The following is a 17,766-nucleotide window of genomic DNA, read 5'->3' on the forward strand; positions in this document are numbered from 1 at the left end:
TTGTGAGCTACTGTGAGGCCATTATCAATGTTGTGAAACTTTTGTAAACGCATAGCTCAGCCCTGGATTACAGTGCGACATTTTAGGTAGCAAGCGCTGTATAATTTGCTGTGTGGAAAACACACACACACACACACACACACACGTGCACACAAATGCACACACACAGAAATTCAGATAGAGATGGTAATATTTCATGTTACCTATACAAGTGGTTCTTCCCACTTTGAATTCTAGTACGATTTTTCATTTTTCAGACCAAGCATGTAGGTTTGTTCAGCCTTTAGAATTTTGCAGTTTTTACAGAGAACCTTGTTGAAATACACATGTAAGTTTATGAGCTTTGATGTGGTTCATAAATTAGAAGAACACTGGCCTTTTTATCATAATGACATGTTGAATTCAAACTACAAAAGGGGACTGATCCCTTTTACATTAAATATGACAATGTAATTCTGAGCACGGTATGATAACAGATGGAGAAAAAGCACCACTTGCACAGCCTGTATTTGGAGAAAAAAATATTCTAGGGGTTGGTGAACCTCCCAAAGTTTTGGGTTAGTGTTATGATGCCTCCAGTTCTGTTAAAATCAAACTTTGTTAAAAAACATTTTGTTATGATAATATTCCAAATGGTTTGCCAGCCTCGCTTTTAAACAATGCAAGGGAAAGAGAAGAGAGGAAGAGAGAAAAAGAAGGAAAGAAAAGAAATCGTTTATACATGTGTGATATCTGGAAAAATCCCAGTAGATACAACACTTTTATGAGAAGAAATGCTTACTACTACAGAGTAAGAACTGTTCTTTTGATGCCCGTTCAAAGTGCTGTCCCGTAGAACCGAGAGGGTAATGTCAACATGGTTCCTATGTGTTGTTTAATCTTAGAAGTTTTGAAATGTAGCTGCATCATGATAGTTAATAGTTTTTCTTCTGAAACAACCATGTGTGTGTTAAGCACTACTAAACCGCAGAACCGGAGCAGCCTTTCATGTCTCCGTGTGGCTGGGCTTCAGGAAATTAATATTAATGCTGGTTTTGTCCCCCTTCGCCATTCTGTCTTAGTCAGAGAGTTAATTTCTGAAGTCCAAGTCCTCTAGGGAGTGTTCCTGCACGTATCAATTTGTACCGTCTGACAGGACCAGTTTCTTGTAAGAAGAGCGTATTTAAGGTACAGCGATTGCTGAAAATGGACTCGTAGTAACTGATTCCTTTGTTCTTGAGGAAAGCCGTGTCGCTTGGTTCCATAGAAAGCTTTTTCTGTTGGGCTTTATTTACGGCTAGTCTACAAAAATTGAAAATCAGTTTTACAGAAAAGAAAACTTAATTACCCAGTTTCTGAGTGCAGTACTTTTTTGTAAGCATTTTACATTTAGTCTGCGTTCATGTTCTATAAAATCCACATTCATAAATTTAAAAAGGACAATTAAAAAAACAAAGAACTGTGTGTATCTTTCTTTTGCACTAAAAATGGGACATGGTCGTTGGGCTAAATATTTCTGATACACTTTTTTGGGCTTTTTAGAATTTGCTTCCCCTCAACGCTCTGTATTGATCTGGTATACTCAAGTATGTGGCTGAGTCTTTCTTTTCCCTTGTAGACCAGTGGAAATGAGTACATTCCACACAGTAGCTCTTTACTTAGTCTTAACTTTAACATTTTAAATGACATATCTAAACAAAGTTTGACATAGAGTATGAAAAGACTGTTATAAGTAATGATAAGGGTGCAGATGATCCAGGGAAAGGACATGTAAACACTAGAATATTACTTTGTAGATCAATCTGAAACAAAAATAACCCATCACTTGTTTACTATTTCCCTTTATTGTCCACTTGGACTTAAACATGGAAAATAGAGGGGCACTCAGCTGGCTCAGTCAGTGGGGCATGTGACTCTTGATCTCAAGGTTGTGAGTTCAAGTCCCACTATGGGACATATGTCGACATATGTTGGGTGGACATAGTGATTACTTTAAAAAATGAAAAATAGAAATTCAACACTTATGGAAGTACCCAACTGGTAAGTATAACATTCACTCATTCAGTATCTATTGATTGGACACCTAGTATCTTTCAAGTACATTACTTGGCCCTGGGCATAGAGAATAAAAAGATTCAGTTCTTCCCCTGGGCTGCTCATTCTCTCGTACAGAGCCAGCTCTATATGTACAGTAATAGCAGAGTGTGATAATAATGCAGTAACAGACATAAAGACTAGCACAGGAGCAACTAGGAAGAAGCACCAACTCACTGTGCATTGGAGATGAAGATGACAGGGAAAGCTTTCTGGAGGAGAGGATGTTTGGTAGCTGTTTTGATTAATGGAGCGATATATATATATATATATACATATATATATATATATATACACACACACACATACATATATATATATATATATATATATATATATATATATGTATGTAGTGAAGATGGGAGGGGGATATAAACTCTACAATCAGGTAAGGTATTTGGTAGGGGCTAAGCCAGAAAAGGCGAACAGGGACCAGAGGAAGGGACTCATGCCCATATGCTGCAGTTTGGGCCATTCTGAGAGTCATGGGTTTCTCTTACTGTATTTAAGCCTGGCTGTCAGCACGATCACTTCTTGGGGTTGGAATTCTGACTCAGCAGTGTGGAGAGCAAACTCCGAGAGCTGATGTAGGAAACAGGAAGACTGCTTCAGGCAGAGTCAGCACCTACAGCCTAGAAATATGGCCTGTTGTCTGTTTTTGGCCATGAGCTAAAAATGGTTTTTGTATTTTTAAATGGGGGGAAAAAGAACAAAAGAAAAATAATGTTTTATGACATGTAAAAATCATATATGCATAACTAAAGTTTTATTGCACACAACCATGGTTATCCCTTATGCATTATGTATTGAGACTATTATGGCAGAATTGAGTACGGACCTCAAAACCTTAAAATATTTATCATCTGGCCTTTTACAGAGAAAATTTACCAACCCCTCAGGAGGCTGTGTAATTCAAGGAAGAAGTCAAGAGAGCTTGGACTATTCTTTTATTTTAGAGAGAGACAGAGTGGAGGACAGGGGCAGAAGGGGAGAGAGAGAGAGAGAGAGGGAGAGAGAGAGAGAGAGAGAGAGAGAGAGAGAGAATCTCAAACAGACTTCACGCTCAGTTCAGAGCCCAACGCAGGCTCGATTCCATGACCCTGGGATGACCTGAGTCGAAATAGCAAGTTGGACACTCAACCCACTGAGCCACCCATGTACCCTCAAATACATACTTAAAGAAGATAAATGAAAGGTAATTATAGATTGGCTGAGGAACAGATGCTTGACAGGGACCTGGACTCGAATGTCAGTCCAGGGAGTAGTAATGAAGCCCTAGGCATGGCTTTGCCAGTAAAATGAGAGGGAAATAGCATCTTTAAGAGGCATTTAGGGTACAGGCACCTGGGTGGCTCAGTTAGTTAAGTGTTCATCTTCAGTTCAGCTCTTGATCTCATGTTTCATGAGTTTGAGCCCCACACCAAGCTCTATGCTGACAGCTCAGAGCCTGGAACCTGCTTCATATTCTGTCTCCCCCCTCTCTGCCCCTTACTCACTCACTCTCGCTTGCTCTCTCTCTCTCTCAAATATAAATAAAACTTTTTTTAAGAAAAGGAGAGGCATTTAGGGCAGCAAATGAGAGAGGCCAGAATTAAAGGTGACTCCAAAGTTTCTAGCCCGGGTTAAGTGGATGAACCATTAGCTCAACTAGGGAACTGAAAAGGAGTAAGGAAAATAATACACTGTGTTTTGGGACTTGAGCGGAGGTTTGCAGTGCAGGTCCAGTGTGAGGAGAACAGTCGAGATCTGAGACCCTTCGCTGAATGCTACTAATCATACGTAGCCAAGGAGATGGGTGAAAGCATGAGAGGCCCATGCTTGAAAGTAGGATAGAGGAGAGCCACCAGCCAAGGAGACTGCAGGGGCTGTCAGGGCATAAGAAAACAAAACAGAGGGACACCTGCTGGCTCAGTTGGTCAAGCTCAGGTCATGCTCCCCTAGTGTGTGAGCTTGAGCCTGCATGGGGCGCATTGCTGTCAGGGAAGGGGCTGCTTCAGATCCTTGGCCCCCCCGCTTTCTTTCTCTCTCAAAAATAAATAAGGACATAATACAGAATGATGCACAGGATGGAATAACAAAGCCACATGCCCCTCTTAGGGCGGCCCCTCCTCGGGCATCCAAGGGTTCAGGAAGTGGAGTTTTGGACTCTTCTCCTGGGGCATTCCATATCTTGGCAACTCTTGAAAAGTGACTTAATTCATTGAACCTGCTTGCTTACCTATAAAATGAGGTTACAAACTGATTTTTGAGTTTCCTTCTAGCCCCGCCAGTCAGTGATTCTAACAGTAATTTAAGACACCCCATTATGAAGTGCCTTATTTCCTGATATTAGGCATTTAAATTGCCTGGAGTATTCTTTGTTTAAGAGATTTTCTTAGTTTGAACTTAAGAGGTTTCGTCAAAGCATCCTTCATGCCTCCCGTTTACTTATATTCATCATAACCTGGGCTTTGCTGACCTCTCCCAAGCATCCGGGAAACGCTCCCCCGTAACAGCCTCAGCTCAAGGTTCTTAAGCTCTGCCTGGACTTTGTCACCTGCTCCCGAAACCTTCCATCGTGTGGTGCTGCTTCAGCGGGTCCAGACCACTCGAGGGTAGTGCTGGGCGCAGGGCTTCAGCGCTTCCTGTTTGATCCTCGCTCGCGTGCCTGTGACACAGCCAAATTGCACTTTGGGGCTTTTCTCCCCCATTGCTGTCTGTACTTAGAATACCCCTTTGACCTTCTCTGTCCTTGTTATCATCTTACCTTCCTTTCTAGGTCCTGAGTTTTCAACTGTAGCCCTCCCAGAGACCCCACCACAGGGAAGATGCTTCCCAAGTTTATGTCTCTTCTTTCAAAGCCCAGTATTTATGTATAATCTATATAATCTATTATCTATTGATATACTAAATATAATTAATATAATACTTAATATAATTTAGTACATTGATATACTAAAATACATCAGGGTAAAAGTATAAGATGGAGATAAGATGGAAATAGCTTTTTTTTCATTTTTAACTTCATATGAACATACATGTTTAAATGTAGCAGAATCAAATGATAGACACTCTAGCAGTTCAAAAGGGGTTGATAGAATATGGCTCTCTCTTAAATATGCTCCCCTAAAAACCTCTCTCTCTCTTTCCCTCTTAAACATACACACACTCCCAAATTAGCATCCTCTATGATTTAGAGGTAGCCTCTCTGATGGCATTTGAAATCAGTGCCTAATAATCATAATTGACAAGTGCATCATGAAAACAAAAGCGAGGCTTCCTTCTTCCAGTTACATTTTTATTACTAGTATTATTCAAATGACTTTTTCCTTTTCTATAACAAGCTTTCAAGTACTTCTTAAAATATCTGCTCATTTATTTGCTCATTCCACGCGGAGCACATCCTATTGCAAGACACTCTGCCAGGGGTGTTAGGAGACAGAAATATCAAGTCGCTTCAGATGCTGGCCCTCAGAAACTTACAGGCTGGTAGGGAAGATGAGAAAATACACAGAGAGTTGGTGAGGTAAATGAAAAGATCCAGAAGGGAGACTCCAGATACAGTATTATAGGGACAGAGAGACAGACAGCCTCTTACTGAACTCGGTGGCCGTGGGAAGCAGGAAAGGGGGAATGAAGGGCATTCTGGGAAGGGGCGCACCTGTATATGAGAGTAAGTTAAATACACACAACCTGTTGTTTAAATACCTAATAGGGGCACCTGGGTGGCTGAGCCGGCTTCGGCTCAGGTCAGATCTCACATTTGTCGGTTCGAGCCCCGCGTCAGGCTCTGTGCAGACAGCTAGCTCAGAGCCTGGAGCCTGCTTCAGATTCTGTGTCTCCCTCTCTCTCTGTCCCTCCCCCTCTCATGCTCTATCTCTCTCTGTATCCAAAATAAATTAAAAAATAAATAAATAAATAAAATACCTAATAGTATCAGTTTCTGAGATGAAGAATATATCGATCTCACAATCTGCTATACCATGCTCCATGTGGTAGCTCTTTCAAAAATAAGAATAGGGTTAGTGGCTAACAACAGAAGCCAACACCCCTTCTGTGTTCCAGGCTCTGAGCTCAGAGCTTTTCATTTGGAACCGCCCCCCTTCCCTCTCCCCCAGAGCTCTGTAAGGTACAGGCTATTTTACAGCCGAGGTAGCCAAGGCGCAGAGAAGTGAAATGACTTGTCTAAGGCCACACAGCTGACCTGTTACAGAAGCAGGCTCTCAGCCACGGCGGTTTGCCCCGTGCGCCTGTACCCTTCTCCACCCCGCTTGTAATTCTGTGTAGATTACCAGGAAAATGATTCATGCAGTTGTCCCCGAAAATGCAACTGAAGGAATCAGTGGTGTAAATTTATGCTAGAAATACGTGTTTGCTGCTCCCTTGTACACGGATATAAATACATGTCAATGTGTTTTAATCTTGGCTTGGGTTTTTCTTAGGAAACAGTGTTTTCTGGTCATCATTTTGCCTTAGTCACTTAACATGTTATAATACAACTTCTCCTTCACTTTCTTCACTTTATTTTTCCCCAAGAGGAAGAAGGGGCCTTTATAAAAAAAAACAAAAAACATGGAAATTCCGTCACACCTTTGGTTTCGACATGTCCAAACATTTTTACAGAGCTACTGGGTCCCAGTCCCTCTCCCAGGACTGTCATTTACATCCATGCAGGTAGATTACTTTGTGATACAACGTGTTGGAACAACCCATTTTGGAATGTTTATATGATTGTTGCTAATTGCTTCTCCATACCTACTGTACATACCTGCATTGCAGCATATTCTTTTGAATCCTGCATCTTTTGCTCAGATCTGATCTGGAGCGGAATGACTTCAGGAAGCCTTCTTTGTACTTTCCAGAATTTAGAACTCTAAATTAGTGTACTTAGTGGCTCTAAGTACAAAACACTGGAAGACCCCAACCTGCCATCAAACCTGCAGGATGGAGCTTATTTCAGCAGGGCCGCCTTTCAGATGTTTATTTCCTCTTTTATATAAATGATGTATTCAGTGATAGGTCCTTCAAAGAATTTCTCAGAGCAGGAAGCTCCATAAGGCCCATAAAATGGGTACTCCCCTTTTCCCTACTTTCCCGGACCCAAAGGGGAAGATCTGACCTATGACCTGGAGAGATAATAATGTGAAATGTACTATCTATGTCTTTTTAAAGTGGGGAAGGGTGTAATAGAGGGGTTGCCAGGTTTTTCCATTATGGTGGGTGGGTTACCTGGGGAGCAGTGATGAGGCTTCCTTTCTAGAACGTTGCAGAGCGTTTAGCCTGCACATAGTAACTACTGCAAAGGCCGGCTTGAATGTCGTCATGTGACCTCTTAGGAAGCCCGCAGAAGTCTCTGGTTGAGGTAGCAGAAACCCAGGAAGAGAGAATCAACCAGTCTGACAACCAGTCTGTGTGAAACCCGGACGCAGCTGGCCTCCGGCTTTCTTGGACCAGGACTCAGGCTGCACCAGTCCGCTGTCCTTTCCTGCCAGTCACAGGGCTTGGCTTCTCTCTGAACGTTGCTGCCTCCTTCCAGGTTCTTCCACACCTCGGAGGTGAACTGGAGGTAGAGGATGTGCCCTTGATCCCGACTTGCAGTCAGGACGTACAAGACTGGGGCATCCTCACTCGCCCACTTCTGATCACACAGCCATCCCTTGGATGCACACGGGGTCCTATGCACATGCACCCTTTTGGTTGCTGGGGGCCCGGCTTCCTCAGCCGAAGCACCTGAGGAAGGGAGGAGAGTCTCACTGAGCAAGGAAAGGCGCTCTGACAGCAGCGGGGTGGTGGTGGTGGGGTGTCTGCACAGAGTCACTTTGTGGTTTGTGGTTTTAAGTAGAGAACTCTCAGAATACAAAAAGAGAGTTGTACAGGATGCATAAAAGAGCATCCAGTGCTGGCCAGGCACTGTGCCTGACTCACAAAATGTAGCCTGTAGATTATGAGCCTTCAATAAATACAGAAATGGAGTGTTTGGATACTTTTATTTTTGTTTATTTAAGTTTATTTATTTTCAGAGAGAGCATGAGCAGGGGAGGGACAGAGAAAGAGGGAGAGAGAGGATCCCAAGCAGGCCCTGCTGGACCTGGGGCTCGAACTCACAACCGTGAGACCATGACCTGAGCCAAAACCAAGAGTTGGACACTTAACTGACTGAGCCATCCAGGTGCCCTATGACCTTTTATTTAAAATTGTCACATTATACAAGTGCATGATCAGTGGGCTTTTTTTCTTGTGTCTTTTAAAATTTTTTAAATTTTGCAGTAATTCATTTTTATTCCATTTTATAAAACTAGCGCTTTGCAAAGAAAAAAAAACACCTTTCGGGACATCTGGGTGGTTCAGTCAGTGGAGCACCTGACTTTCGCTCAGGTCATGATCTAATAGTCTGTGAGTTCAAGCCCTGCTTCAGGCTCTGTGCTGACAGCTCAGAGCCTGGTGCCTGCTTTGGATTCTGTGTTCCTTCTCTCTCTGCCCCTTCCCTGCTCTCTCTCTCTTTCTCTCTCTGAAAAATAAACATACATTTTAAAAAATTAAAAAAAGAAAAGCAAAAACCAAAAAGCTTTCACAAGAGAAGCTTGAGCACTCTGTCTCCTCTGTCCTTAGCAGAAGCCCAGCGAGGCTGAGGCATGAAGCCCTGCAGCCCGGGTAGGAGGGGAGAGGCAGGCTTAGAACTGGGTGTGTCAGACTTCAGAGCCTGGGCTCTGAGGCTCCCTTTCACAATAAGTGCAAAAACAAATTTCAGAGCTAAGGAGAAATGCCCTTTGGGTTGTGGTGCCCAGTTCACAGGCCAGGACGTGGGTCTCATGAACCAGGTGTGGCATTTGGCTCGGTGGAGCCAACTGTCTATAAATGCTGAATAACGCTGCCTCTCTTCTTTATCATTAGGGGAAATTCAGAAGGGACTGTTCTGATTTCTGGGTGACAAACGGTCACAGACCAGACTTCCAGCATCTCCTCACTTGCAGAGGAGAGTCTAACGTTGACGTGCAATCTTGGTGTTCCTTGGTGAACTTCAGTTTTTGGGGGGGTTTTTTCCCCCTCTTGAGTTTTATTGAAGAATTTTTAGCCTCCAGTTTCCTTTTCAAAGTTAAGTTTATTTTTTTCTTGTGCTCCTTTCATGAATAAATTAAGCAGAGAACGTGTCAAAAATACTTTTAAATGGATATATGTGCAACCAACATCTTCCAGTCTTGAAATAGATGGCCTTGGGACTGTTTTAAATTGCAGCCTCTCCCCTTCCCCCAGCCAGTCCCCTAGAGAGCAGGCTGTCAGAGGGCCAGGCAGGCAGAAGCGTTTCATTTTGTTCCGGTGGACACCGTGTTGCCTGAGCCCCCCTCTCTCCGCCTGTTTGATGGGCTAAGAACCGGGGTCCCCAGGCAGCCCGAGGCGGGAGAAGCTATAGTCAGACGCTGCCAGACTAGGTGTCTCTCCGGGCTCTGCTTCACTTTCCCTGGCTCGCTCAGCTCAGCTCTGCAAAGCCCAAATGTGTGTGCGATGGAAGTCGACTCCAGGGACGTCTCTTCCTCTCCCTTGCCACACAGGCCTGCAGCCTGGAGCATGGTGACGGCGGCCGCCAACTCATTTTCTGGAGAAGCCTGGAGGAAACCGAGAAAGGGTTGCCTACAGCACTTGCCTGCCTCAACAACAATGAACATCAAGTTCAGTGAAAATGGGGGGGGGGCGGGGGAACAAAAACAAAATACTGTTGTTTCCGTAGCTCTAAAGAGGAATATTTTTCTAAAGGAGAGCTCTGACCTCCAGTATTCATTTAAGATAAATTAAAAAAATATAATGACGTTTAATTTCTTTTTAAACACCTCTTCCTAATTGGAAGTGTTGCCTAGACCAATTAGTAGGCATTACTTACTTGTTATTTACTGGTTTCCTGATACTCAGAAGCAGATTTTACAGTGGTTCGTTGATGTTAAATGTCGGAATCAAAGGTCGTTTTTAGGATCCTGAGAAAGGAAGAGGTTTGAGGAATATCCAGTGTCACTCAGTGCCCACCTCCGGCCACGTCTCACGGGGGACCAGGGCCCAGTGCCAGTTCACACGTTTGTATTAAGCTGCTACTGTGTTAGGTTGGCCTAGCAGACAGTGCAGCTCCCTGAATTCACGAACTCAGAGAGGACACCGAATGTATCAGAAAACGTTTGGAAGCAGCCTGTAACGCTGATGTCCAGTTGAGGGGAACACTGTTCCACCTCGGCTCTGTGTGACCTCTCGGCGGCAGGCCGCGGTCCCCTGAGGGAGGGCAGGTGGACCAGGCACACTATGAAGGGGTTCCTCCTGGGAGGGCACCAGCGTCTGGTCATGAGTCCCTCCGATGCCTGTAGTGTGTCTACTCCCCAAGAAGCCTATTTCCGGCCAGGAGATTTACCAAAAGAATCCAGCCTATGTTGAGAGTGTAATTATTCTAAATATAACTTTACCAACAACAGAAGGATATCAAATAAAGTAACAGGTCACTTTTGGGATATATGCAAAGGGTGGAGGTGGGGGGGTGTTCAAGATGAGGCCTTAAAAGCAGGTTTTAGCAGGTTTGAGGTTGGCTGGGTTTGGCTTAGCAGCCTGGGCGTAGCTTGACTCGGGCACAGCATTGGTTCTGTTTCTGGGGGTCTTCTGTCACCTAGGGGAAAGTCTCCTGCCATGCTCTATTTCCTACAGACCTTAACTGTAATTTAGGGAGGATAAACGTGAGCATGAACATCACTGAGACACAATCGGGGCTCTCTAGATCCTAAGGTGTTACTCATCTGCTCAGGGATGACGCCACCAATATGAACTCGTGTGAAATAAATTAGTTAGTGGTCACAAGGCATTACTCAGTCTAGAAAACTTTAGGGCAATTGAGGCAAGGTCAAATTAGGCAAATCCTGTTTTGGCAAGGCGGTGGTGGTGACAAATCAGGGACACAGGGAGGCTGTCTTGTTAAATATATGACTTCCCACGTGCTCACTCCTCAATGGCCCTCTTTGTCTTTGCGGGAGAACCACCTTGCCACTCCCGATAGTCACTCTTTGTCGAATAAGAAATAATGAAAGCAGCCCCCGCAGACTCGGGGCCCTTTAAGCTCGGCCCTTCCTGCACTCATGGCAGTTCTGGATTCCCAACCTGTTTCTGAAATAAGGCATGTATTCAGGATCCATCGCCATTGAATTAGTCCACAATGTTTGGGTGAGGAAAGATGATAATTCTATTAAGCAATGATAAAATTCATGCAAGGTGGAAACAGAGCCCATGTCAGAGGAGCCCCAAATCAGATCCTGCGCTCAGACGGATTTGCACAAAGGGCTATCTGTTCAAAGTGGAAGAAAGAATGACAGCATGAGACAACTCACGTAACTAATAAACTTTTGAGACGCTGTTTCATATGTTTGCTTTTCATTAAATTCGGGAACGGTTGCGACGTTGTTGTGATTCAGTCAACATTTATTCCTATCTGTTTTTCATATACAAAGGCTTAGGGATGCCAGAAAATAAACTGTTAACGGAGAATTAACTTCTTTGGCATGCTTTCATACTTATCTTCCAAATTAAAGAAAATGAAATGGGCAGAAACAGAGTGTAGATTACCTCCTTTTTGTCAAAAATGGTGGGAATTTGAAAATTAATAATAAAAAAGGGAACAGATGCAGTAACATGCCAGAGGGAGATTAATGTGGAGAGTAAAATCTGTGAGCAACAAAACTGAAGCAAACTGAATCAGTGGGAGGTGGTTGTACAATCAAAATCAGGATAAAAGAGAAATTACAAACAACCCTGCACTTGTCAAAGTAGTAGTAATGAAAGCCTGACTCTGCCAGCAGTGAGAACCTGTGTTAGCACTTTGGGGTAAGGATGATAGCCGGGTGCCAGGTAGGAGGGCAGTGTTAGGTTCCTGGGCAACAGCCATCTTGTGTCGAACAGATGGCGCCGAAAGCTGGCAGGGGAGGGGCTCCTTAGCAGAACTAATCAGACAGTAACAGATAGGGCAGCTGGGAAGACTGACCACAGAGAGGGAGTCTGCGGGGTAGCCGAGTACCATGATGTCTGCAGTGGTGTGCCCATTGGTCTGAGATAAGACCTTGCAATGTCTTTCCCATCCGCGAAAGAACTGGAACTTTTGTGCGAGAAGAAAAATGGAGTGGAACGAGAGCACAGTTGGGGGTGGGGGTGGGTTCTCAGGGCAGAAATTGGGAAGGGAAGAGCCTGGTCCATCTCACAGTTCGTGGCAGGACTTTGTAGTCCTAGCCTCCGCACAACCTTGATCGTTGCCGTCTGCGCGGTCCCACCGCCCTGATGTGTCCAGGGGAGCACGTGGAATGATCACTTTATATATTTTATGCCTCAGAGAGTTTCTGGGATCAAGGCTGTACTGAAAATCAGAAGGGACTTTGGTGTGATTTCTACCACCCAGGTGTCTAACAAATGAAAGGCCAAGCCAACATATGATTCCTGCGTTTGGGCTTAATAATTTCTCATAATCTGATTGATACCGTGTTGATCCAGAGCCTCTTGCCCTTCTTTTCTTTCCCGTGTAACTGCTGGTTGAACGTCAAAATGTTAGGCATAATTCCGAGCCCTAAGCCTTAAAACAAAAGTAAGATTAAGTCATTCTGAAAGAAATGGAGGTGAAAACGATCTGTTAAATTTAATGACTTATTAAGGAATCATGTTTTTTAAAATATAGAGTTGGGACCTTCAGGCTAAAACTATTACTTTAACAAAGAAATCCAGATCGTCTACATCTGTTTTTGAACTAGTATATTTCTCTCTCTCTCCTTTTTTCTCAGAAGCTTTGTAGCTTGGCTCAATTTATTCATTTTGGAGGGGGAGGGGGAAACATTACTAGGATTTGAAATAGGTGGGTATAACATAGCCATATGCTATTTATGCAGCAGTTTCTGCAATAAATCTAATTTGGTGCTGTCAAAAAATTAGACTTATTTGATACAGCAGCACATTAGTAAATGATTGTGGCAGATTTAAAGCTGACATTTAGTCTCTCCTCACTCTTAACAGAATCTCGCAAATTTGCCTCTTCCCCCTTGATCGACTCTATGAAAATGTCTCAGTTCTTTGTCCTGCAGTCCTGCAAATATTTTCACATCTGAAAGAAGGTCTTGCCTTAAGGTAATTGAGGAACGGGAAAGAAGAAGGGAATATCCTCTGTTGTGAAAAGACTTCGTGAATAGATGGGCAGAAAAATCAATACGCCAGAAGAAAAATCATTGTGTTTTCATCATTTTCAGTTCATAGAAAAGCAGAAGCGTTAGTCTCATTCAGAATGTAGATAAATTAAGGAAGGTCAAGTTCTCTATTACGGAATTGAAATATTTTTACCTTCCGTCCTACGTCCATATGCTGTCTCAGGAAAACTCCTATCAGAGAATGTGGATGACATCAGCTCTCTGCCTTTACCTAGCGGGGCCCTCAGACACGGCTCCGCAGCTTCCTCCTGCGCCCTGCCAACGCTGCCTCAGCGCTGCTTGATTTTCCGTATAAAATTTGTGTTTCAGGTGTTGGTATCAAACTGTCTCCAACTTTCTCCCAGTTTTTCCATTTAAAAGATAAAAAAATAAGCCTAGTACACATTAGGCAGATAAATATTAACAGAACTCTCTGAATTCCTCCAACGAGTCCCTTTGAAAAAGTAATCGTGATATTCTTTCCCTTTCCTTTTTCTTGCGTGCTTCTGGAGGGGAAGAGTGTGTGCACGCGTGCACACTCCCGTATCTGCGCGTGAGCGCAAGTGATGTGAGACGGAGTGGTTTTTCATCTGTTTACATTCTTATCATGCACACTTTCCAATAACAGCCTCCCAGCTCAGCCCTTGCAACCGGCACTCTGCTCCTACCTTGTCTGTGGCAAGTCAGCCCACGGAAGTGATCAAATTACAGCGCTCTTGTGCGATTCGGAGCGGCATCCAGGTAACTGAAGCACTGTCAGGGCACAGATCACACTCAAGGGGAAAAAAACGCCCAGAAAAATAGTAAACAGACCTGCTGGGGAAATTAGGTACCAGTTCTGAAATTTTCTCCACACGGAAATTATTTAGGAATCTTGTTTGGGGGGAGATGAAAGAAGGAAGCACCTCGAAGAATCCATATTTTGTGTTCAACGATCCACATATTAAATGACATGATATATATTAGATCAGAATGATTTGTAGGACATAAGGCATTTTGGAGATTCGTAATAAAATTGAAATTTGAGCTAAAAAAGAATGTCTCAGCCCTCAGATTTGAAGCTGTCTCTGTGGGGTTTTGTTTTGGCTTTTATATTTAGCATCACAACAATTTTCCTTAACACATCTGAAGAATTGTTCTGTAAAAGTGTTTTTTGTAAATTATAAATATTTAATCAATCAAACCCATAAGATTCGTATTTTAAATTACATTTTTTAGATTAATTGATAAAACCTGCTTTTGCAATATTATGTCAATGGCAAAAGCCTTAATTATTATCTTTTCTAAAAGGAATACAGAAAATTTTCCTGAGTCAATTAATGGTACTTAATAAAAGCCTGTACAATAGGATTGAATCTTTGGATGATTCTTTCACATGTAAGAGCAGCTTATGAAGAAAGTACCATCCAGGTTTACAGTTAGCTTCACATTTGGAACAGTGGTTTGGTTAAAATTTGTGTCATCTGTTTCCTCCTAAAAAACAAAAGTAATCTCCTTTTTTCTTATAAGAAAATTGAATCGAGTCATTGGTTTGCCTTTTTCCTAAAGAATACAGTTGCCTAAAATACTGGTAAGAAATTCAACAAAGTGATTTCATGTCCGACTCAGGAAAGGAGGCAAATACTCACGAGCTGTGGATGCGTGACACAGAATAAATTCAGTTGAGAGTATAATTTTCACCTAATTTTGATGAGTTGAATTTTTTTCACAGGACTGGCCTTTCGGTACAACTTACGTTTCTTTAGATAGATGATGTGTTTGTTGGGCAACCTAAATCTGGATATTTTCGAAGCCGAATCGTTTCTTTTTTAAATGATAGAATTTAAAATACACTTGATTTGTATATTATGAGTTCAGTTTCTCAAAGCAGTAATGGAGCTGCATGTTAATATATAGCTTATAATTGAAATGGTACATATTTGTACATTGTAGGCATTTCAGTGTAAAATTCCTTAATTGGAATACTCTTTCCCTTGGCTAATTCATTAGTGAAAATATTTATTCCTCAAGTTAATGCTGTACAGTACGAAGCAATTTTTACATAGTGTAAACTTGTTTATGATATTTTGATTTCACTTTAAAACTTTTATTTTGCTTCTTATCCATATATCATACTTGATATAATAAGAACTGCAGATACACATGAAGGAAATACACATCAGCTGTCTGGTTTTACAAATGATCGTTAAAATACCATGTCTTACTACTTTGACTCCAAATTATTGTCTTCCCGAACCCAAAAGTAATTTTCACAAGTGCATCACACAACAGAACTTCATCTTCGGCTGGTTAGCAGGAGAGGATTTAAATCCATGCCGACAGTTCATTTGACAATGACCTTGAGGGGCTTTGCTTCTTGAAGAAGAAAGCAGAAGCTTGCGGTAAACAAAGTTCACTTCTGACAGATGGATTGAATGACAGAAAGGTTGCGAGTGCCAGAATAGCCCTGGCAGAGGAGGAAATGTTCAGTGGAATCCAACAGGAGAGGAGGTGTGAACAGGTGCAGGGCTGCTGACGGAAGGGGAACCAGATGGAGGGAGCCAGAGCCAGTTTATTTAAAGGAAAAGGCAGAAAACATTGAAAGGCTGTGCGATCAGTGGCTAAAAGTGTTCATAGAGGAAGGTAAAAATTCACAAAGCAAAACTGCACAGTGGGGTAGCTAACACTTAGCATAATGGTAGTAATTTGTGAGTTTAGTTTGGAAGTTGCAATTGAAATACATTCATCTTGGCTCTTGACACCAACAAGTATAGATATTTGAAAGTTGTTTATTTTTTTTAAGTTTCTAAGCTTTTTAAAATCCATCCATTAATTTAATTTTTTTTCCAGCCAGAAGCTCCGTTGTGATAATACTAAAATTGTGTCGTCAGCTAAAAAAAGAAAAAAAATTTTTTTCAAGTGAAGGTTAACATTCCATTCAAATGTATCTTGTGATGCCTCAGTTTTGTTCACATATGGGAAGCAAATGCACTCACTGTGGGGTGACATCTGTAATATCTAAGAAATTCGCAATGTTGGAATGGTTACTGTTGGTTGCTTTTGTTGTTCGGAGTCTCTGTTCATTTTGCAAAGTCCAGTTTGATTGTTGCAGTAGGGATTCATGCCCTCTAAAATCCATATCTGCCTGCCTGATCTGCAGGTTAATTTCTGCTGCTGAGGCTGCCCTGGTTTTCGTTGACTTTCCATGACCTGCCTTCAGGCAGGCAATCTCAAGAGTCACTTGCACCAAGAACAGAAAATAGCAGAGCAAGGAAGGAGGGCTTTTGTATTTGCTTGGACCTATTAATATTACACTTTCTGCAAACCAAAGACATCCTTGCTAATCACCTGCCTGGTTGCGTCACCCATCCCGTTTTTGTGGGCCCTTGCCTACCATTGTTGTCCTTGAAAGGTTTCCTATGTTACACTCCTGATAAGGAGATGCCAACAGGAGGAGCTGAAGCAGTTTCCAAGAGAAATGATGAAAATGCACAGTTTCTTTGAGATTTTAAAGATCTGGTAATTGATCCACAAGAGTTTCTGCACACTTCTCACAAAGATGAAATACTCAGAGTATGTTCAGCAAGCCCTGGGTTCACATTCCCATCTCAGAGCAGCCTGGACCAAACAGATTAGGTTGGATTAGGGTGGGTGTTTCAGAACATTCTGATTTTAGAGATCACATCCGTGGTCCATAGCATGCTTTTGTCAGTGAAAAGAAAGAACTGAAATTTGACTAACAGTTATAGAAGATGTTTATTTGTGCCTGTGTTGTTTATGGAGATCCATGCTCTTGGTCATTTTCTTTTTAAGACTGGATGAGGCTATACACAACTGTATATTTGAAGGGAAAACCGTAAATGATTTCTTCTCACAAAAGGAAGCTGATCATCTGTATTTAAAATCAGCTCCAAAACGTGCCTCTTTCCCCACCCACCCTCCCCCCACCTCGGCTTGTTAAGAAGTTTTCATCAAATAGATATTCTTTATTAATCTAAAATTTAACAAAACTGATTGGAGCATACTTGCTTTAATTATAATGTATTGATTTTTATATATCTCATATTATAGTTCCTGAATGCCTTTATACAGTCCTTTTTTTTTTCTAACAATATAGAGCCTTTTTATGATAATATAAAAAACTAGCACTGTACTACTATGTAACATAATACCATGAAACTCACCTGAATTATGGCATCAAACTGAAAGGTTGTAAAAAGAAAATTCAACAATTAGTCATCATTTGATACATCACAAATTGAATTGCAAAGCTCTTTATAGGTAGAATTGATAGCTTTCCAGAAATATGTAAATTTAATTGTACTTAGCATAATATCTTATGTTATAGGGGTCTTGAATTTATTTTTGAATGATGGGATATGGTTTGATTGCTGTTAAATTTTCATTCATTCAACAGTAGCTACATAGCTACTGTAAATTGTTTTTTTAATTGTTTTAATGTTTATTTTTGAGAGAGAGAGCAAGCAGGGGAGGGGCAGAGAGAGAGGGTGACACAGAATCTGAAGCAGCTCCAGGCTCCCAGCTGTCAGCACAGAGC

General features: G+C 42.1%; 1 protein-coding gene across 3 annotated transcripts in view; it reads left to right on the top strand.

Annotated features, from left to right (window-relative positions):
• Positions 1-17,766, top strand: part of SDCCAG8 (serologically defined colon cancer antigen 8) — a 253,258-nt gene that overhangs the window by 127,866 nt on the left and 107,626 nt on the right. The gene's annotated exons all lie outside the window — the stretch shown is intronic.

Source organism: Suricata suricatta, chromosome 3 (assembly GCF_006229205.1).
Source record: "Suricata suricatta isolate VVHF042 chromosome 3, meerkat_22Aug2017_6uvM2_HiC, whole genome shotgun sequence".
In the NCBI taxonomy this organism is placed as follows: domain Eukaryota; kingdom Metazoa; phylum Chordata; class Mammalia; order Carnivora; family Herpestidae; genus Suricata; species Suricata suricatta.